Genomic DNA, 22,857 nt, shown 5'->3' on the forward strand with positions numbered 1-22,857 from the left:
ACTGGGCGTTGAACACCCAGGAGATCAGCATTTGGGCGTTGAACGCCCAAAACAGGCAATGTTTGGGCGTTCAAACACCAGGATGATGGGGAGGTGGCAAAATTCATTTTTCTTCATATTTTTCATTCTAATCTTGATTTTCATACTTCAATTCATGATTTCTTGCATAAACATGTCAAGAACCCTGATTTCTAAAATCCCTAATTTCTAAAAATCCTACTTTAAAAATATCAAATATATCTTAATCCATAAGCACAAACCTTCTTTGCAAATTCAATCCAACTCTTTTCAAATCCTTTTAAAAAAAAACAACTCTATCTTTTCAACTCATCAATATCTTTTTCAAAATCTCCACTTTATCTTTTTCAAAATCTAGATCTATCTTTTTCAAAAATCTTTCATATCTTTTCAATTTTAAACTATATCCTCTCTTATCATATCTTTTATCTTATCTTTTCCAAATCAATCTTTTTATCATATCTTTTCAAAATTTTCAAACCCACCCCCCTCCCTTTATATATGGGTTCGGCCTCCACCCTCCTCCATCAACAATTGCACCTAGCTCTCCTTCTATCCCTCTCCTTTCTTTTCTTTTGCTTGAGGACAAGCAGACCTCTAAGTTTGGTGTGTTTATCCGCGATCACTAAGATCATGGCTCCTAAAGGAAAACAACCTACTCCAAGTGGCAAGAAAGAGAGCATTCCAAAACCACTTTGGAATCAAGGGAAGTTCTTATCTAAAGAACATTCAGACCATTATAACAAAATAATGGGTCTGAGATCAGTGATCCCGGAAGTTAGATTCGATCTGAAAGAAGATGAATATCCGGAGATCCAGGAGCAAATTCGAATCAGGAACTGGGAAATCCTAGCTAATCCTGAAACGAAAGTAGGAAGGAACATGGTCCAGGAGTTCTATGCTAATATGTGGCAGACTGACAAGCAAAAACTATCTGGAACTGCTTTCTATGAATATCGGACCATGGTCAGAGGAAAGATTGTTCATACCACCCCCGACAAGATCAGAGAGATCTTAAAGCTACCTCAGCTGAAAGATGATCCAGACTCCTTCAACAGGAGAATGATGAAAACAGACAAGGGCCTGGATAAGATTCTAGAGGACATATGTATCCCTGGAGCCAGGTGGACCACCAACACAAAGGGTGTCCCAAATCAACTCAAAAGAGAATATCTCAAACCAGTCGCCAGAGGATGGCTGGACTTCATTGGGCATTCTCTGTTGCCTACTAGCAACCGTTCTGAAGTCACAGTTAAAAGAGCAGTGATGATCCATTGCATCATGATGGGAAAAGAAGTGGAAGTTCATCAGCTGATCTCAGCTGAACTCTACAAAATTGCTAACAAAAATTCTAACGAGGCCAGGTTGGTTTATCCAAGCGTGATTTCTCTGCTCTGCAAGGACGCTGGAGTAAGGATGGGAATAACTGAGTATATCTCAGTTGAGAAACCAATCACCAAAGCATCAATGGAAAAACAACAAGCACAGGATGATTCCACCAAGAAGAAAACATAGGAACTTCTCCCAGAAATCCCTCAATTTGAATACTGGGAGTATCTTGAGACGTCTGTTACCAAGATACGGGAAGCTATAGAACAAATAATAAAAGAACAGAAGGAACACAGTCAAATTCTTACCTATATGTTTAAAGAACAAGAGGAGCAAGGGCGTGACTTAAGGGAATTGAAGCGTCAGAAGTTATCTCCTGAAGGATCAAGCACCCCATGGATCAGAGGAACACCCATTTCCCAGAACAAAGGTTGTTAAATTCCAATTTCTGCTTTAACTCTGTGATAGTGTCATTAGAGAAGTTCATCTTAGGAGTCATATAGTAGTAATTAGTATCTATTTTGATTTTATCTCCAATTAAGCCATAGTTTGTTTTTCTCATCATCAGCAAACATGAATAAAATAGTAGATCTTTTGAATAAGAGGCAATCAAATTTTGAGTTTTAATAAGAGAAATTCTAATTAGTTACATGTGGTGGCAATACTTTCTGTCTTCTGAATGAATGCTTGAACCGTGCATATGTCTTTTGAATTTGTTGTTTAAGACTGTTAAATATGTTGGCTCGTGAAAGAATGATGAACATGAGACATGTTATTGATAATCTGAAAAATCATAAAAATGATTCTTGAAGCAAGAAAAAGCAGCAAAAAAAAAAAGAAAAAGAAAAAAAAAAGCCAATAACCCTTAAAACCAAAAGGCAAGGGTAATAAAAAGGATCCCAAGGCTTTGAGCATCAGTGGATAGGAGGGCCTAAGGGAATAGGATCCTGGCCTAAGCGGCTAAACCAAGCTGTCTCTAACCATGTGCTTGTGGCGTGAAGGTGTCAAGTGAAAGCTTGAGACTGAGCGGTTAAAGTCAGGGTCCAAAGCAGAAAGAAGAGTGTGCTTAAGAACTCTGGATACCTCTAATTGGGGACTTTAGCAAAGCAGTTTAAGTTTGGTGTTGTGATGAGCGAATATTTTATACGCTTTTTGGGGTTAATTTCATATAGTTTTTAGTATGTTTTAGTGAGTTTTTAGTTTGTTTCCTTTAGTTTTTAGGAAAAATTCATATTTCTGGACTTTACTATGAGTTGTGTGTTTTTCTGTAATTTCAGGTATTTTTTTTTGCTGAAATTGAGGGAGCTGAGCAAAAATCTGATTCAGGCTGAAAAAGGACTGCTGATGCTATTGGATTCTGACCTCCCTGCACTCAAAGTGGATTTTCTGGAGCTACAGAACTCGAAATGGCGCGCTTTCAATTGAGTTGGAAAGTAAACATCCAGAGATTTCCATCAATATATAATAGTTCATACTTTGCTCAAGGATAGATGACGTAAACTGGCGTTTAATGCCAGTTCTCTACCCAATTCTGGCATCCAGCGCCAGAAAAGGATTAAAAGTTGGAGTTCAACGCCAGAAATGGATCCAAACCTGGCGTTGAACGCCCAAAACAGCCTTATGCACGTGAATTGTTTAAGTCTCAGCCCCAGCACACACCAAGTGGGCTCTAGAAGTGGATCTCTGCACCACCCATCATAGTTTACTCAATTTCTGTAAACCTAGGCTACTAGTTTAGTATTTAAACAACTTTTAGAGACTTATTTTGGATCTCTCATGACATTTTAGATCTGAACTTTGTACTCTTTGACAGCATGAGTCTCTAAACTCCATTGTTGGGGGTGAGGAGCTCTGCTGTGTCTCGATGAATTAATGCAAGTATTTCTGTTTTCCATTCAAACATGTGTGTTCCTATCTAAGATATCCATTCGTGCCTAACTATGGAGAAGGTGATGATCAGTGACACTCATCACCTTCCTCAATCCATGAATGTGTGTCTAACAATCACCTCCGTTCTACATCAGATTGAATGAATATCTCTTAGATTCCTTAATCAGAATCCCTGTGGTATAAGCTAGATTGATGGCGGCATTCATGAGAATCCGGAAAGTCTAAACCTTGTCTGTGGTATTCCGAGTAGGATTCAGGGATTGAATGACTGTGATGAGCTTCAAACTCACGAGTGTTGGGCGTAGTGACAGACGCAAAAGGAGGGTGAATCCTATTCCAGCATGATCGGGAACCTCAGATGATTAGTCGTGCTGTGACAGAGCTTTTGGACCATTTTCACAAGAGGAGGGGATGTAACCATTGACAACGGTGATGCCCCAACACACAGCTTGCCATAGAAGGACGTGCGTGCGTGAATCAGAGGACAAAGGAAAGCAGAGATTCAGAAGACAAAGCATCTCCAAAACTCCAACATATTCTCCATTACTGCATAACAAGTAACCTTTAACCCATGCTCTCTTGTTTATTTGCAATTCAACTGATAAATACAATTGACTTCCTGACTAAGAATTGCAAGATAACCATAGATTGCTTCAAACCAACAATCTCCGTGGGATTCGACCCTTACTCACGTAAGGTATTACTTGGACGACCCAGTGCACTTGCTGGTTAGTGGTACGAGTTGTGAAAAGTGTGATTCACAATTCGTGCACCAGTAATAGATTAGCTAAGTTGGTTCACCAATAAGGTGGGAAGGCAACTATCTATCCTGAATCATATGCTTGAAACACACCCCATGAGACTAGCTGAATAACAAGATCCCAATAAGAAAAAGAGAAAGAAAAATGAAAGTTAAAGAATAAAAGAAAAAGAGTAAGAAATAAGGCTAGGCACCAAGGGTTTGAATCTTGAGGGATATGTCGGTGGTGCTCTTGTGTAAGGGATTTACTTGGATGAATAAGCTCTTAGGGGTGCCTTATCACTTGGTAACTTGGGTTAACTAACCCGGGATTATCAGCTGAAAGTCCACTATCAAGAGTAACCCTTGCTACAGAACACTTAGTAACCCAAAGAGGTGCTGGACACCAAGGTCTCAAGAAAAGAAAATAACAAACCATGTGCCTGTGGTGTGTATGTATGGGGGAAAGAGACTTGAGGAAGTAAGTCCATAGGGGTGTCTTAACACCTAGCACCTTGAACCAACTGGTTCGGGAGTGCTGGCTGAAAGCTTATCTTAGAGAGTCGCCCCCTCACAGCGCACCTAGTCTAAGAACACAAATAAGCCCTGAAATGACAAAAAGGATCAATGAATAAAAGTTTCATAAGGTGCAGCCAAGTGAGTATTCAGGGACATGATAAAGGTCTGAAAGCCAGTGAAAGAATGAACCTAAGTTGCTATGCATGAAACCACCATAAAACCAAGGACATAACTTCCACAATAATGATTCATTTTCTTGGCATTTTATTCATCATTCTCTTGTTCCAGTACTTACTTAGGGACAAGCAAGCTTTAAGTTTGGTGTTGTGATGCCGGGACATTTTGGCCAGTTTCACTGACCTTTTCTTTACTGTTTTAGGATAGTTTCATGCATTTTCTTAGGAAATAAGCAAGTTTTGGGTAGAATTTCACTTACATCTTTATTCAAGCAAACATGGTGCACTTTACATGATTTCATGAGAATTATGCATGAATTATATGACAAATTAGATGATGCATGTCTCATGATGTGGATTAGAACTTTGATGCACTTTATTGCTTGATTTCAGGACAAAGGAAGCAAGAAAGAACCACGTTAGCAGCCACGTTAGTCTAACTAACGTGACCACTAACGTGGAATGGGAGCTAGCTTGCAACGTTAATGAGAAAAATAATCGCCAATAACGCCCTCGAAGCCATCATAGCCCACGTTAAGAGTCACGTTAACTAAGTTAACGTGAACTCTAACGTGGAAGAAAGAAAGTGGAGCCAACGTTAGTGACACTCACCATTGTCACTAACGTTGGACTAAGCCACTTTGAGCTACGTTAACTCCCACGTTAACTTAGTTAACGTGGAAGCTAAGGTAGAGAAAGCAAATAATCGCCAACGTTAGTGACACTCACCTTTGTCACTAACGTTGGAGATGGCTATCATCACCACGTTAGAAGCCACATTAACTTAGTTAGCGTGGATTCTAACGTGGAGAGTAGGGGCATCTTGGAACGTTAGTAACAAAGGTAAGTGTCACTAACGTTCTCAAAGGATTGGCAAGCTTACGTTAAGAGCCACGTTAACTAAGTTAACGTGAAATCTAACGTAGGGGAAGGGAGGACTCTCAACGTTATTAGAAAAGGTGAGTCCCAATAACGTGTGCGAAGGACCAAGAGGCAACGTTAGTGGTCACGCTGGTGCCACTAACATTGAAGTTAACGTGGATCATCCCTGGGTTAGGAACGTTAGTGAAAAAGGTGATTGTCACTAACGTTCTCGAGTCCACACTCTCACTTAATGTTAACGCCACTAACGTCCTGAGCTAAAACACCCTGCCTACTTCACACTTTCTCTCTGCAAGTAAAGCTAAGCCCACTGAAGACGGTAACTGCTTTAAACTCAAGATCCAAAGGCCCATATCCAAGATTTGAAGAACCAACTAGAAGATCAGAAGAGTAGTATATATAGGGGTAGTTTTGAATTAGATCAGGAGCTTTTGGGGGGTTGGAAATTTGAGAACTACTCTCTGTATAATTTTACTTTCTCTGCACTTCTAGTCTACTTTTCATAATGTATTTTCCATCTCTGTTTTCCATTTCCAGAGCTATGAACAACTAAACCCCTTTCATTAGGTTAGGGAGCTCTGTTGTAATTTGATGGATCAATATTAGTTTTCATTACTCTTCTTTTATCTTTTCTCTTGATTTTACTAGAAAGCTTTCAATCTTCATCCAATTGGGTAGTTATCTTGGAAAAGAAGCTATTCATACTTGAATCTCTTCTGAACCTTGGAAGAGGAATGAAGAGATCATGCTAGAAATGCTTTCTCATGTTGGAACAAATTGGGGTTGGAAGGATATGGTGATTATAATTCTACCAACACTTGATTTGGGAATGCATGTGGTATAATCAGTGACCATACTTCATCTCTTCTCATGAGCAATTGACCAAGAAATTGGCTATTGATCAAGATTTGAGAGATTGAATTACAAGGAATTGTAATTCGACCACTTAAGATTGCCAAGGAGATCAATGAACGCATTGATTGAGGAAGAGATGAAAATGAACTTGATCCGGAGAATGCAACATCTCCTAAACCCAATGAATTCCCCATTCTGATCTTACCCATTCTCTTTAATTTCTGCAATTTACTTTTATGAGCATCTTCCCCATTCCCATTTACAATTCTGCAATTTACTTTCAGCCATTTATTTTCAGCTCTTTACTTCCAGCATTTACATTTTCTGCTATTTACTTTCCCGCCATTTAATTTCCTGCACTTCTTAAACCAAATTCTGCTTAGCTTAACTAGAACATTCTTCCAATTAAAGTTGCTTGACCAATCAATCCCTGTGGGATTCGACCTCACTCTATTGTGAGTTTTTACTTGACGACAATTCGGTATACTTGCCGAAGGAAAATTGTTGAGAGACAAGTTTCCGTGCATCAAGTTACCAAGGGGAAAAGGCTGAAATCGAAAAAGCTTGCGAAGAGGTGGAAACAACTAAAGAAGAGCCTAAAGAAGTAGACCTCGCATTGTCTAAGTGTGGGGAGGTCTCCCTCCCCAAGTCACCATCCAACACAACATTCAAGTAGGTAAAATTCCTATCCCTAAGCTTTACTTTCTCACTTGAATATGGTTTAATTAAAAATGATGGTCAACTTAGAGCTCTTTGTGGAGTTAAGAGTAGGAAAGAGTTGTGTAGTGGTTGGAAACATCGCTCTAAGTTCATGATGGTTGTAAGCCCAAAGATTAATAGCAAGGGTTGGTATAGAACTAGATTGCTTAGGTCTAAGATGATGTTTGGTCACTTGAATGAGAATTCTAAAACTATGGCACCCACATGGAATAATGATAATCAACTTGAAGATGGGTGTGGAAACAAGATATGGGATCCGGAAATACATGAGGATCACCTTTGGGAGCTCATAGCTTGTGTGGAACTCCATCAAGGCTTGACGATATTAAATTTGAAGAATGGAGCTCATTGGAGATTCAAGCATTGGTGGATGTTCAAAGATAGCTTCAAGCACAAGCCACCTTGAGAGGAGCTCCCCATAAGTCCAACTTAAGGACAATAAACAAAAGTGCTAGGTGGGAGACACCCCACCATGGTAATACCTTTTCATTTTTTCCTTTTGTACATATTGGTAAAAGTAGTTTAATTTCATGTTTAGTTTAGTTAGTTGAGTATATTTGGTAGTATAATATGTTAAATAAGGTTTTAGGGTGTTTTGGTAGCTGTTTGGAGGTTTAGAAGGCTTGGATTGGTGCAAAGACATTGAAAATTTTTGAAAAACAGAGCACCATCCACGCGTACGCGCACTGCACGCGTATGCGTGCATCAAGCACTTTCGACCATCCACGCGCACGCGTACATGGCGCGTACGCGTGGATGCAAAAATTCCACCCCCAGCCAAAAACCCGAGAGTTAGGCTTGCACTGTGCGAAAATTGGGCCTAAGGCGCAAACCAACCCGCGCGCACGCGCGCCTGGCGCGTACGCACCCTTGAAGCTAAATGCGCAATGCACGCGTACGCACGCTGTGCATGTGCGCGTCGATTGCGCTACCTGCCCTCCTGGTACATTTTCCAGAGAGTTGGGTCAATACTGAGCTGACATTGTGCCCTGCGCGCAACCTCACCCACGCGTGCGCGCACTTGGCGCGTACGCGCCCTTAGGCCAAAATGCACATCGGCGCGCACGCGTACATGACGCGTCCGCGCCGGTAAAAAAAAAGAGTTTTTTCCCCTCTTCCATTTTCTTTTGTTTACCGCATTTGTATACTTCTATTCTTTGCATTTTCATTTTGTTTTTATAGCTTATTTTTACTTCATTTTTTTCGAGTTTTTCATTTTAATAATGGTGTTGAACTTTTCTACTCAATTGTTGTGACTCTCTTGTTTTATTTTGATGCTTCGTGACATGTTGCATTAATTGTAATAATTGTCCTATACACAAGATTAGTGCTTTAGTCATTCCTCACTCATTATTCTTTGTTCTTGTGCCTCATTATCATTGAGTTAGGATGGGACCAATCGCTCTCATGCTTATCACTAATCTTGTTTGTGTCAACTCTTATTTGAACTTGATGCTCAATATGCTCTTCATACTTTGACTTTACTCTTGCATCAAGCTTAATGATATGCCTTAGCTTACATTGTTTTCTCACTCACATGCTTAGCTACCATGTAGTGAGAACCCTACTTTTACTTGGCACTAGCCCCCGCCTATGTCCTATTTGCTTTGATATCTTTATTGTAGGCTTAGTTTTCTTTCTTTTTCGCTCTTTTTAGGCTGGCCACCAAGAAGAGAAAAAGGAAAAGATTTTGAATGGGGCGACAAACAAGTCATCCGCACAACCCTTTGAAGAAGCTCATCAATTGTTTCAACCCATCCACATTGCTCTTCTTTGCATGCACCGAGGACGGTGCAATCTTCAAGTGTGGGGAAGTTGTTCGACTGATCTCCATGGGTAACAATTTTCTTTTCAACACCAATTTTTTATTTTCTTTGTTAGATTAGTTATTGCATTGCATGATAGGTTGCATGTTAGTTAGAATTTGTACATATTTTTACCACTTCTTTCCTATTAGGACTACTTGGTTAGGGTGATGATTTCTTTTCCAAGAAATTATTTTTAGGGCAACCTACCAATTTGAAAAATTTTAGTCGAACTTGCTTGAAAGAATTTATTTTGGAACATGGTTTTTGAGCTAAGAACACAAGCTTGTGAGATTTGAGCCTAATGGTGTGGTTACATCTTATAACCACTTATTTTCCCTTCTTGTGTGCAATTGTTCTCTTTCTATGATTGTTGATGGGTTGGAACCGAAATTCCAACACCTAAAACTCACCAGCAAGTGTACCGGGTCGCATCAAGTAGTAAAACTCACTTAGAGTGAGGTCGATCCCACAGGGATTGATGGATCAAGCAACTTTAGTGGGTGATTAGTTTAGTCAAGCTAACATGATGATTTTGAGTGAAAATGGAAGCAACAGAAAGTAAATAGCAAGAAAAATTAAAGTGCAGAAAGTAAAGTGACTAAAACTTAAAGAGCAAGATATGTAAATTTCAGAAACTTAAATGACAAGAAAGGTAAATTGCATGAAAAGTAAAGTGGTTGGGGTGCTAGAAATTAAAGAGAAGCATTAAACCAGTAACTTAGAGCAAGTGCAGAAAATGTAAATTTGCAGGAAATGTAAATCAAGCTCACAGTCAACATCAAATGTAAAATACGGAAGAATCTAATTGCAGGAAAAGTAAAAGGAATTGGGTGCTGGAAATTAAAACTTCAACAAGAAAGTGTAAATAGAAATCAAACAGAGAAGTAAAAGATGCAATAACTTGCAATAGATCTAAACAGAAAAGGGAAATTGCTTGAAAAATCCAAAACAGCAAAAAAAACTCAACTCAATTGTAAAATGAGGTTGAAGATCTCAGGGGATAAAAGAGACTAGAAAACAAGTCTAGATCTCAATCTCTTCCTTGATTCAGCAGAAAACAATTTGCAGAAGAAAGAGAGATGGAAGCAGTAAATGAAAACTCAGATTCAATTCTCAATTCACTAAGATTATGCAGACAAGCAAACAGAGAGAATTCTCAAGGTGAGATTGAAACAGAATTTCTTCAATTCTCAACCCAAGATTCAAAACAAAAATGAAAACTAAGAGAGAGCTCTCTGATCCTAATGCTCTCTAGTAGAGCCAGCCCCCCTCCCCCCCGATGCTCTCTGTTCCAGCCTCCCTTACAAAAATAAAAAATGATGCCTTATATAGGCTTTTTACCCAAATGAAAGTGAAATTCAAAATAAATTACAATTAAATGAAATTCCTATTTTAACTATCTCTTGTGCCTTTGAGTGATGATAATGGACTTTGCTTGCTTTGGAATTGGGTTGAAAATGGACCTAATTGATCGCTCTTGGTCTTGAGAAGAAATCTGCTTGCAGTTTGGACTTTGGAGCATTCACGTTTGAGTCAACGTTTGGGGTCAAACGTTGACTCAAACGTCTTCGTGTAAGGACGTTCTGCAGACCAGCCAATCATCTGTCACTGGCGTTTGACCTCATGTTTGAGGTCAAACGTAAACGCAAACGTTGGGCATCCAACTTCAATCCTGGCTGAACTTTGCTGGCGTTGGAGGTGGCATTTGAGGCCAACTTGAACGCAAATGTCCCCTTTCAGCTTTATACCCTTTTGCTTTAATTTTGCAACGTTACATGCATGCTTGTGTTTACTTTAATAAAGCTTAATGCATTAACATTAAAGCACTTATTTGCAATGTATGGCTTTAATTAATAATGCCATTGCATTGATATTGCATGGTTCATGATGGCATCATTAATTAAATGCATGCATAAGGCATTGATAATTAAGTACATGCATGCTTTAATTCATTAACTCATGATAATGAATGTATAAAGCATTAATGCATGCCATGGCTTCATGGTCATGGGCCACGCTTTTAAAAGCGTGGCCTAAGGTTCCAAAGCGTGCTCAATCTTCAAAGCGTGCCCAGAATTCTTCTTTTCTTTTTTTTAGCTTATTTTGTGCTCTTTTGCTTCTTTTTCTTCTTATTTTCTACAAAATTTATCAAATCAAAAGATCAAGGAAATATACCATTTAAGCACAAAAGAATGCAATATTTAAGCACTAATTATCAATTTCTTGTACGAAAAAGCATAGAAAAATATGACATGATGACATGTCATCAATTGTAATCTTTGATTTGTTTGATTCTTTATGTCCATTATTTTGTGTATTCATGCATTTATATGATTGAGGCCATCATTTTATTAGCTCACTTACCCAAATAGCCTACCTTTTATCATCCATTGTTAGCCAATTTGAGCCTATACTTAACCCACTTTGTTCATAATTTTAGCACATCACAAGCCTTAAAGCGGAAAACAATAAAAGTCCTTAATTTGGATCTTTGATTAGCTTAGGCTAGTGTGTGTGTAAGTCATTTAAGTGTGGAAAATCTTGGAACATTGGGTGAATAAAAGGGTAGTTTTCTATTTTTTTTGTAAATATCGGGAATTGGGTACATGCTCATGTGTAATAAATGTAAAACCATATGCATTGATGCTTTTGTATATTGACGTTAGGATTTTTGCTAGTAAACAATTTTAATAAAATAGTCGCGTTATAGATATAGTTTCTAAACCAACAAAAATCCCTTTGTACAAACGTTTTGGTTGTCACAAGTAACAAACCCCTTAAATAAATTGATAACCGAAGTATTCAAACCTCGGGTCGTCTTCTCAAGGAACTGCAGGGAAGTATGTTCTTATTATTGGTTATGGAGATTGTAGATCTGGGGTTTCAAGAATGAGGAACGAAGATGAAAAATAATTTAAATGGCAATTAAAAATAAATAAATAACTGTAAAATAAACTTTTGGCAATGTATGAGAAATTGGAAGTCCAGACTTAGTTATCCTTATCAATAATAATGAAAGTTGAATCTTAATTCCACTTAGTTAACCTTTACTAAAGCAAAGGAAAGTCAAGGGACTAATTAGTTTGATCTTCGAATCCTATTTATTTCCTAAGAAAAGGTTGGGATATTGAAGTTCAGTTCAATTAGCAAAGATAACAGTTATCAATTATGTTGAGATAAGATAACTCCTGAGTTACTAATTTCTTAACCAAAACCAAAAGGAAAAAAGTAAATTTGCTGGAATAAAAATGCCTTCAGATGTAAAGCAACAATAACATAAATTAAAGAAAGCAATCATAAACTGAAATACCTCAAATAACATTAATAAGATAAATTATAATCCAACGTAAAGAGTTCATAAGCCAATTTGGCAACATAAAGTATAGATACGAATAAAAGCAGTAGAATAAAAATATAAAAGGAATATTAAACCTGGGATTGAGAGTCACTCCTAAAACTAAGAGAAATCCTAAATCCTAAGAGAGAGGGGAGAGAACCTCTCTCAAAACTAATCTAAATCATGAGAAGTAACTAATTGGCGAGCTCTCTTTGAATGGATGCATTCCCACACTTTATAACCTCTGGTCTATGCCTTCTGGATTTGGATTTGGGCCAAAAGGGCTTCAAAAATCGCTGGGAGCATTTTCTGCAATTTCTGGTGCGTGGCCTCTGTCACGCGTCCGCGTGGGTCACACGGTCGCGTCATTCGGAGCTTTTTTTTTTCACGCGGTCGCGTCAGTCATGCGTCCGCGCCACTATCGATTCGCGCTTGGCATGCGATCGCGTGGATGCCAGTTTCTTTAGAAACTCCGTTTGGTGCTTTCCTTCCATTTTTGTATATTTCCTTTTCCATCCTTTAAGTCATTCCTGCCTTAGTAGATCTGAAACTACTCAACACACTAATCACGGCATCGAATGGAAATAAAGGTAATTAAAATAATTAATTTTAAAGCATAGGAAATATGTTTTTTCACATACATCACATAATAAGGGAGGGAAAGTAAAACCATACAATTAATATGAATAAGTGGGTGAAGGATTGAATAAATCACTCAAATTAAGCACAAAATATATCATAAAATATGGATTTATCATATATATTTTAATGCAAAGTAAAAAGGAAAGAAAGAAAAATGAGAAAAAAAAAGAAAAAGAAAAAGAAAAAAATATAGAAAGAAAAAGAAAAAGAAAAAAAATATAGAAAGAAAAAGAAAAAGAAAAAAAATATAGAAAGAAAAGAAAAAGAAAAGAAAAGTAATAAAAAGGGGACAAAATGCCCCAAAGCAAAGTGAAGCTCAATAAAAATCAATGCATATGTGTTATGATCAAGAAAAGAACGCACAAGTATGTGAAAAAAAAAGTGAAAAATGGGTAGTTAGGCTAGAACTTAATTGTATAGGTTGTCATAGGTTAGGTGGGAAGTTTAAGCTTATCAAAGATTCAAATTTCAAACTCACTTGACCAAATATGCACCCTTACCTTGACCCTAGCCCCATTACAACCTAAACAAAAGACCTCATGATACTTGTATGCATGCATGAAATATATGTTGATTGTTAGAAGAAGAACAAATCTCAGAAAATATGATTAGGGGAGAATTGAGAGAATCGACCCTACACACTTGAGCGACTAGAGTGCAAACACTTCTGGTGAGGGTTCGATGCTCAATTCCTTGATTCCCGGCTTTCATGAGCATTCTTCTTGCAAGTCTACTTGAACTTCATTTTGATACTCGAATTGGTAGGATTCATGAATCGTTATATGATCTTGGCCCAACTTGTGCATGTATGTCTTGGAGGATTGATTTATTTTTAACCAAGTAGGTAGAATCATTTTGCATTTAGTTGCATTCATATAGATAGATGCATATAGTTTAGGTTGCATTTAGATTAGTTCACATTGAATAAATGTTGATACCCTTTGCTTTCTCTTGGTTTAAGCATGAGGACATGCTTGGTTTAAGTGTGGGGAGGTTGATAAACCCCATATTTAGGGTTTATCTTGTGCTTGATTTAGGAGATTTTATGACCTTTCACCCACATTTATCCAATGAAATAGCATGGTTTTGTAATTTCTCCTTTAATTGTGCTTAAGAGTGAAAACATACTTTGTAGGTCTTAAAATAGCTAAATCTAATTCACCTTGATTCCATTAGATGCCTTGATATGTTTGTTAAGTGATTTCAGATTTAGGAGGCAAAGATTGGATCAAGGGAATGAAGGAAAAGCATGTAAAGTTGGAGAACTCATGAAGAAATGAGGGAATCAAAAAGCTGTCAAGCTGACCTCTTCGCACTTAAACGACCATAACTTGAGCTACAGAAGTCCAAATGATGTGGTTCCAGTTGCGTTAGAAAGCTAACATTCGGGGCTTCGAAATGATATAAAATTTGTCATAGTTGCTACATGTATGGTGACGCGTACGCGCACTGTACGTGCATGCATTGTTGCTGCTATATGATCCACTTAAAGCAATACGTGGCCAGCGAATTCTAAAGCCTTGTGGGCCCAATCCAACTCATTTCTGATGCTATTTAAGCCAAGGATTGAAGGGGAATTAATATACTTTCACACATTAGTTTAGTTTAGTTTAATTTTTGGAGGGAATGTTAGTTTTTAGAGAGAGAAGCTCTCACTTCTCTCTAGGATTAGGATTAGGTTAGATCTAGCTTAGAATTTCTTAGATCTAGGTTTAATTCATGCTTTGATTTACTTTTCTTGTTGTAATTCTTCTCCTTCTACCTTTTCTCTCTCTAGTTTTGCTTTTAATTCTTGTAATCCCTTGCTTTTATGTTGATGCATTTTTGTTCTTCCATTTTTCTTTAATGCAAATTTATGATTCATGTTCTTTTATTGTTCATTTGATTTGTTGTTGTTTAATTCCTTGCAATTGAGTAGTGTAGATTTACTTTCCTTGCAATTTTACTATGCTTTCTTTTTTTATGCCTTCCAAGTGTTTGATTAAATGTTTGGTTGGATTTTAGTATAGAATTTTCTCCTCTTGGCTTTAGTAGAGTAATTAGTGACGCTTGAGTTATCTAATTCCTTTGTAGATTGATAATTAGAAGTTGCTAATTGATTTGGATACCACTAAAGCTAGTCTTTCCCTTGGGAGTTGGCTAGGACTTGTGGAATCAGGTTGATTCATCCACTTGACTTTCCTCCATGATTAGAGGTTAACTAAGTGGTAGTAATGGACAATTGTGGTCACAATTGTGGTCACAATTGAGGAGGATAACTAGGATAGGACTTCTAGTTCTCATACCTTGCCAAGAGCTTTATTAGTTGTTAGTTTATTTTCATTGCCATTTACTTTTCATGTTTCTCACCCTAAACCCAAAAAATACCTCATAACCAATAACAAGAACACTTTATTGTAATTCCTAGGGAGAACGACCCGAGGTTCAATACTTCGGTTTATAGATTTTAGCAGTTTGTACTTGTGACAAACAAATTTTTGTATGAAAGGATTATTGTTGGTTTAGAAACTATACTTTACAACAAGATTTCATTGGTGAAATTCTAGACCACACAAAAGTCCACTCATCAGTGATTTTCTCTGGGTGGCAAGAGGGATGAATTCTCATAAAGGCACCAAACGATCCTCCTAGACCCATCTACTTGAGCACTACACCAATCCATGCTCCTTAATTTTGAGCTTCCAACCATAATGAGCCTAGACTTACAACGCCAACTACTAAACATCCTCCTTTTATGCTTGATTCCACAAAGCGCCCTAAGTTGGCCATCCGTCTCAAGCAAACCAAATTCAAGTGGGATAATAAAGCTAAGAGTTAGAAGTTTTACCCACTCAAATGATGGATTAGATGACAACCTATGTGGAGGAGTTCCCAACGGTCTTGACAAAGCACGCTCCACTCCCGTCCATCCTCTTCTAGAGGCTTCCACCACTTGACAAGGTTCTTCAAACTCTACCTCTTGCCAAGCTTCCTCAAGTTCACATTCTTCTTCACCAAATTATTCTATCTCTTATCCATCACTCAAATCGTAAAGGGGAGGTTTAGTAAAGTCTACCTCCTTATCAATCCCAAGCATAATGGGGAAGGACTCATCAAGCTCAAAAGGATCATGTGTTGATGCGGAATCATCATAGATAGGAGAGCTTGTTGCTTGGAACACTTCTTCCAATTCTTCACTCACAATATGCCTTGGAGGTTGCACATCCTCCTCAACATTGCTTTCTAGTCTAATGGAAGAAGGCTCAACAAGATCATCAAGGGGATTGATCAATGTAGACAAAAAATCACTAATGATGGAATCTACTTCTTGATCAATTTCCCTCAACTCTTTATCCACTTCCTTAGCATCACTCTCCTCTTTAACATCCCTTCCAAACTCCGTGGAAGAAGGCTCTTCAACTCGGGATTCCTTTATATGCTCAACATATCCTAAACGCCCAACCACTACTTCCTCTTGTTCAATAATCTCTACCTCCTCCTCTTGTTGTACTTCTTGCTTTAACTCATCTTTCTCACTTTGAAGCTTCAAGTTCATTCCCTTACTAAGCTCTTTGGTTACTTCTCCATATTTAACACTAGGAGTGCCTTGATCGTGCAAACTTAGGCAGGATGAGACTATGTTGCTAACGGCTTCTACCATGATAGCCATCTTAGCTCTTAACTCCTCAAACTTCTTTTCATCCTCCTCTTATTGCCTTAAGATATGAGATTCAAGATCTCTCAGTTCTAGCATAGTAGCTTCATCAGAAGGCGGTGGTGGAAGAGAGGGTTCATTGTTTGAAAGAAGGGTATTGTAGTTGGAAGGTGGTTCATATTGGTAAAATTCTTGAGGTGGTTCATGGGAGTATTGGTGTTGGAATGGTAGTGGCTCTAGATATGGTTCATATGGTGGTTGGTATGGTGGATATGGGTTAGGGTCATATGGATGTGAATGGTGGTGTGAGGCTTGTGAGTATGGTGGAGGGCTATATTGAGGAGGGGGTTCATATGCATATGATGATTGTGGTTGACAACCACAGTGAGGGTCATCACATACATTAGATTGGTATGCATCAAGATTTGAATTGTACCCATAAGAAGCCGGAGGAGGTTGTTGCCAAGAAAGTTGTCCATAAGCTTGGGGCTCCTCCCACTTTTGATCTCCAAATCCTTGATGCACGTCCCCATTAAAGCTTCCATTTCCTACAACATAGTTGTAACCATGCTCATAGCCAAAAGGATGAGAATTCATAGTGAAAGAGAAAATAAAAACAAGTATTAATAAGAAACAAAGAGAACAAAATCCTAAAACCAACAAAACTTAACAAACAAACCAAAAATCAAGCTATTCACAATATATACAATAGCCAACAATATAGCACCATTACAATTTTCCGGCAACGGCGCCATTTTTTTATAACTGAGATTTGCTCGATGGTCTAAATTTTATTCTTATAGAAAAGAATTACTCGTTGCAAGCATAGTTCTACACCGACAAAGAATCCTCACATGCAAAAATTTGGTTGTCACATATACAAACCCCAAATAAGAATTAACCGAAGTATTTAGACTTCGAGTCGTCTCACAAGGAATTGAAATAAAGTGGTCAATTATTGGCTATGAGAGAACAAGGGATTTGATTGATAAAAGGGCAAGAAATTAAATGGGCAAGAAATTAAACGCACAACGGTGACTTCGTGCAAGGATGCGTATGCACCAAATGTCGTGCGTACGCACAATGGAAATTCTGCGCAATTGTGCGTATGCATAGTAGGTCGTGCGTACGCACGCATGCATGTACATGAGGTCATTAATGCAAATTGATGGGGGCAATTTTTGGGCCTCCAAAACCCAGTCCAACTCATTTTCTGAAGCTATTTGAGGCCAAAGTGAAGAGGAATGAAGGGGGCAATTAGGTTTAGCTTTTGTTATGTTTTCTCTTAGTTTCTAGAGAGAGAAGCTCCCCCCTCTCTCTAGAATTAGGTTAGGTTTAGTTAATTCCTCTTTAATTTCTATCTTTAATTATTGTTTTAATGTAGTTTCCTTTATGTTTTCATGCTTCTCTTGTCTTTCTCTTCTTTATTTCTCTTGTAATTTCTTTTCTTTTGCTATTTTTATGTTATGAACACTTTATGTTAATTTTACTTTCAATCAATGCAATTTATGTTTTCATGTCATTTATTACTTCTTTTAATTGTTATTGTCATTTCCTTGCTTTTGGTATTTTGGATTTTTATTTTATTGCAATTTAATACTATTTTATTCTCATGCACACCAAGTGTTTGATAAAATGCTTGGCTTAGTTTTCACTTAGTTGATTGATGTCCATTCTTGTTTGATATATTAGAGTAGTTAGTTGATTTGGTCTCCATTGACTCTATGTGACCCCTAGTTTTGACATAGGACTTATGGATTGAAATTAACTATGCCTATTTGACTTATCTTCGATGTAAGGTTGAATAAGTAGGATTAACTCTTCATAATCATCATGTGTTTGTGGTCAATGGCTAGGATAGGTAACCTTAGCTCTCAATTACTTGCCAAGATGTTTTCTTGCATTTGAAGTTTCCTTTCATTGCATTTAATTGCTTTTGACTTTCATTGTTTTGATGTTTAATTTCTTCCATGTTTAGTTTTCACACTTTTGGTTGAGAAATTGGGTGTTTGGGTGGAATTGAGTTGTGGATGTCCATTCTGCATTTTGTGAGAATAGTTAATTGGTTTGGTTTCTATTGACGCTAGTCTTTCACTAAATAATTAGTGAGTTGACTAGGACTTATTGATTGAGATCAATTACACCCTTTGACTAATTTTCAAGGAGGATTGACTAGTTTGGATTGATTCTACATAATTACCATGTTTGTGGTCCATAACTAGGATAGAAAACCTAGACTACCCAATACTTGCCAAGAGTTGCCATTTACATTCATTGCATGTTTATTTAATTCCTTGCTATTTACATTGCCTTGCACTCTTGCATTCACAACTCCCAATTCCCCATGCTCTTTCTCTCTCATAGTCAATAATTGTACATTTCATTGCAACTCCTAGGAAAAACGACCCGAGGTTTAATTACTCTCGGTTATTCTGTTTTGAATTTAATATTTGATAGTGAGAATTCATTGTTGGTTTGGACTATGCTACCGACGACTTAATGCTTGTTTTGATCGATTCTAAACCGGCAATAATTCTCTTATCAGGGACCGTAGGGGCATCGATGAATGCGGGCGTCAGAACTTTCTGTTGGAGTGGCGGTGGACCGGTGGTTGCAACAACACAAGTGAAGCTGCGGCGGCAAGAAGGGATACCGGAAATTGGGAGGAAACGAAGGTATTAGGAGTAACCGTCTGTAGTGGGAATAGCTTAAACTACAAATTCTAATTTTTCAAATTTTAAAATTTTATAATTAGATAATTAATTTGAAAATATAAATTTTAATTATAATTGACCTTCCAATTTTAAATTATTATTCATATTGTTTATTCAAGTCATTGTTTTTTCATACTTTTTCTTTCCTAATTTATTTTATTTGATTCATTTATATGCGTAAATTAATTAATTATTTATTGATTGAGATAAATATCAAATTATTTAATATTTTGTAAGACCACATTAACTATAATTAATGAGTTACATTAATTATATGATTTGATTGGAATAAATATATTATTTTTTTATTTACATTAATTTTTCGTCTAATGACTTTTGATTAATAGTTTTTAAAAGTGTTAAAATTAATCATTTATTAGTTGCTATAAATATTAATTCATTTAATATTTTATTTGACTAAGTTAATTATAACTAATCAATTATATTAATTATTTGATTTGACTGGAATAAATAAATTAATTTTGTGTTTAAAAATTTTACTCATAAATCATGAGAAAATATCTATAAATTCAATAATTAATATTATCTAAAGCAAATTTTTTAAAAAGATAGAATATCCTAATATAAATATTTTAATTTAATCACAAATTATATATTACTATTAATTGTTAGAAAGGGTAGAAAGAATGATCGAGAAAAGATTTATGTGTATTCAAGTTGTTTGGAATGATACAATATAAAAGGGTATTTATAGGTGCTAAGAGAATCGTAATAATAAAGATGTAATTTTCTAGAATAAATATTCATATATACTAAATAATTCTAATGAATGCTAATTAATCATAATATATTCATTTAAAACAACAAAATAAAAAAATGCATAAACTAATATAACGGGTGCAGACAGAACTGTCGGAAGGAAGCGCAGATGGAACTGCCATCGCCTGAAGAAAGCGCAGAAGACGGAACTGCCAGACAAAAGCACAAAAAAAACTGCCACAAGGAAACGTCATACGGAACTGCCACAAGAAAACGCAGATGGAATTGCCACAAGGAAATGCAGACGAAACTGCCACAAGGAAAGCGCAAACGGAACTGCCACAAAGAAACACAGACAAAACTGCCACAAAAAAAACACAAACAGAACTGCTGGAAGAGTGACCAACTGCTGAAAAACTGCTGAAAAGATGGCGAACTGCCGGAAAACTCCTGAAAAAGTGACAAAGTGTAAAGAGATGACAAACTATCGGAAGGTGACGAAAAATATATGGTTTCTCCATGAGAATAAGTAAGTAGTAGATTAATGAGCTAATCAGTGAGGTAAAAAAGCATCAAAGCAATGACAAAAGGAAAGGAAAAAAATGGCACGGAAGAAAAGTATGAAAAATACGGTAATTTCAATCAAAGAAAAACAACCTATCCTGCTCAAGGAGGATACCATAGCTCTGATACTATGTTAGAAAGGGTAGAAAGAACGATAGAGAAAAGGTTTGTGTGTATTCAAGTTGTCTGGAATGATACAATATAAAAGGGTATTTATAAGTGTTAAGAGAATTGTAATAATAAAGATAAATAAATTAAGTCTAATTATTAAAAGTTTAAATCTATTTTTATTTTTTTATGATTTTGATTATTAGTTAACCTAATTAAATTTAGTCTTCTTCTATTTTTAAATCCCAGCCGTCACTCATTTATTCTCTTAAACCCTTTTCTTAGTTTCAGATTTTCAACTTTCTTTTTCTATTCTTTGTTTAGTGGTCATCTTCTTTTCATCAAAAAAGGTAAATTTTAAATTTTCTATTTTATTTTATATAACTCTCTATGACTCTATGTATCTTTCAATTTTATTGTTTCTCTTTTTGATATTTTTAATTGTAAATTTTAATTCAATCAATTATAACTTAGATATTAATTTAATTTTTTATTCTCTCTACGATTTTATATATTTTATTTTATTCTCAATTTATTTTCAATCTTTATATATAAAAAATTAGTTAGGATAATAAGTTATCTATAATTTAATTAAAATATTTTAAGTTTAAATTTTAGAAATAAAAAAATATTTTTTATAAATTATATATAATGAATAGTATATTAAAAATAAAAGTGTTCACTAATTTTTTTAAATTTTTATATCTCCATATATAATTAATAATGTTTAACAAATTTTATTTTAGTGTATATATTTTTGCCTCCACTCCTAAAATTTTCTGGGTCCGTCACTGACCATGATTGAGGCTTTGCAAAAAAGGAAAAAGAAATGGAAACAAAGAAAGTGGGGTGAGAATAAGTTATTAAGAAACTCCGTTTATAAACATTAGTAATTTTGTATGTTATTAAAAAACTCCGTTCATAAACGTTGGATTCTAAAATAATATTAAGAATAAGATTATTGAATCACTTTATCACAAATTTTTTTATTATCAAAATTAAATTTATAAAATTAATTTTATACAAATTTTTATTTACAAATTGTAATCCAAACACACACTAAGTTATGAGGACGCCAACGAAGGTATATGGATGATACAGTGTGGAATAATTCAACAGAACCGAAAGTGACTAGTGATGAGTCTTGAGTTGGTGTATTTTCAATATTAGTTAAGACATGACTAATTAAGTGAAGTGGTTCCAGTAGATACAGATAGATATATCATATATCCTTCTTATCTCTATCTTATCGATGATTCTGAAAAAGAATGGGATTGTCTATTTATAGTAAGCAGAAGCACATCATTTAAAGCATGTTTCATGAGCCTGTGCCTAACGTTGACTGTAACTTCTGTATATATATATATGGTTGTCACCGTGTCACTTTAGAAGGTAAATTAAGAGAATTTATCATTACATCAATAATCAATAAAATTAAAAGTTAAGTAGGTAATCTAACCGATCAGATAGATTCTAACATCATTTTATAATATGTTTGTAATTCTAAAAAATAACTAATAAAAAAGTTTAATATAATTGATGATTCGCTGATTTTTTTTTTTAAAGTATAATCCAATATTTGAATTTTAAGAATTCTTTTGGTCAACATTCATACTATAAAAAATAATCTTAGTTGCAAAAGAATTTAGTGATTGTTGCCAACAATAAATACCTTAGATAATACCAAAAGAATAAAGTCTAAAATTTAATTCATTGATTGATAAACATCTAAATTCTTATAAAGAATATTTTAAAATTTATTTTCAATCAATATAAAATGCTTAATGTGAGATGAAAGTAAAATGAAATTAAAAAGAAATAAAATACTCAATACAATAAGATGGAGCTTATCGTAAATTTAAAGAACTCTACTCCGATCCTAAAAGCTCTCTATTCCTACATTGTCATAACCGTCTTTCAATCCTCTCCACTCTCGAAAATTATAATAGACATAGGAACTTAGGAAGATTTCCATCTATTTTTCCTTGGCTTTTATCTTGCATGCACGGAAGCGAAGGAAACCATGGAAAGAGCATTCCAATTTCACATCACAAAGCCTCTTGAAGAATTGGAGCCCTGAGTACACAGTAAATCTTCTATTGGACAGTGATTGTTTTAAGAAACTAGAATTATAAATAAGAGATTGTGATTCAATATTATATTTGATGGATAAAGATTATAATTAAAATTTTAGTCTTCGAA

This window comes from Arachis ipaensis, chromosome B06 (genome assembly GCF_000816755.2).
Source record: "Arachis ipaensis cultivar K30076 chromosome B06, Araip1.1, whole genome shotgun sequence".
Classification (NCBI taxonomy): domain Eukaryota; kingdom Viridiplantae; phylum Streptophyta; class Magnoliopsida; order Fabales; family Fabaceae; genus Arachis; species Arachis ipaensis.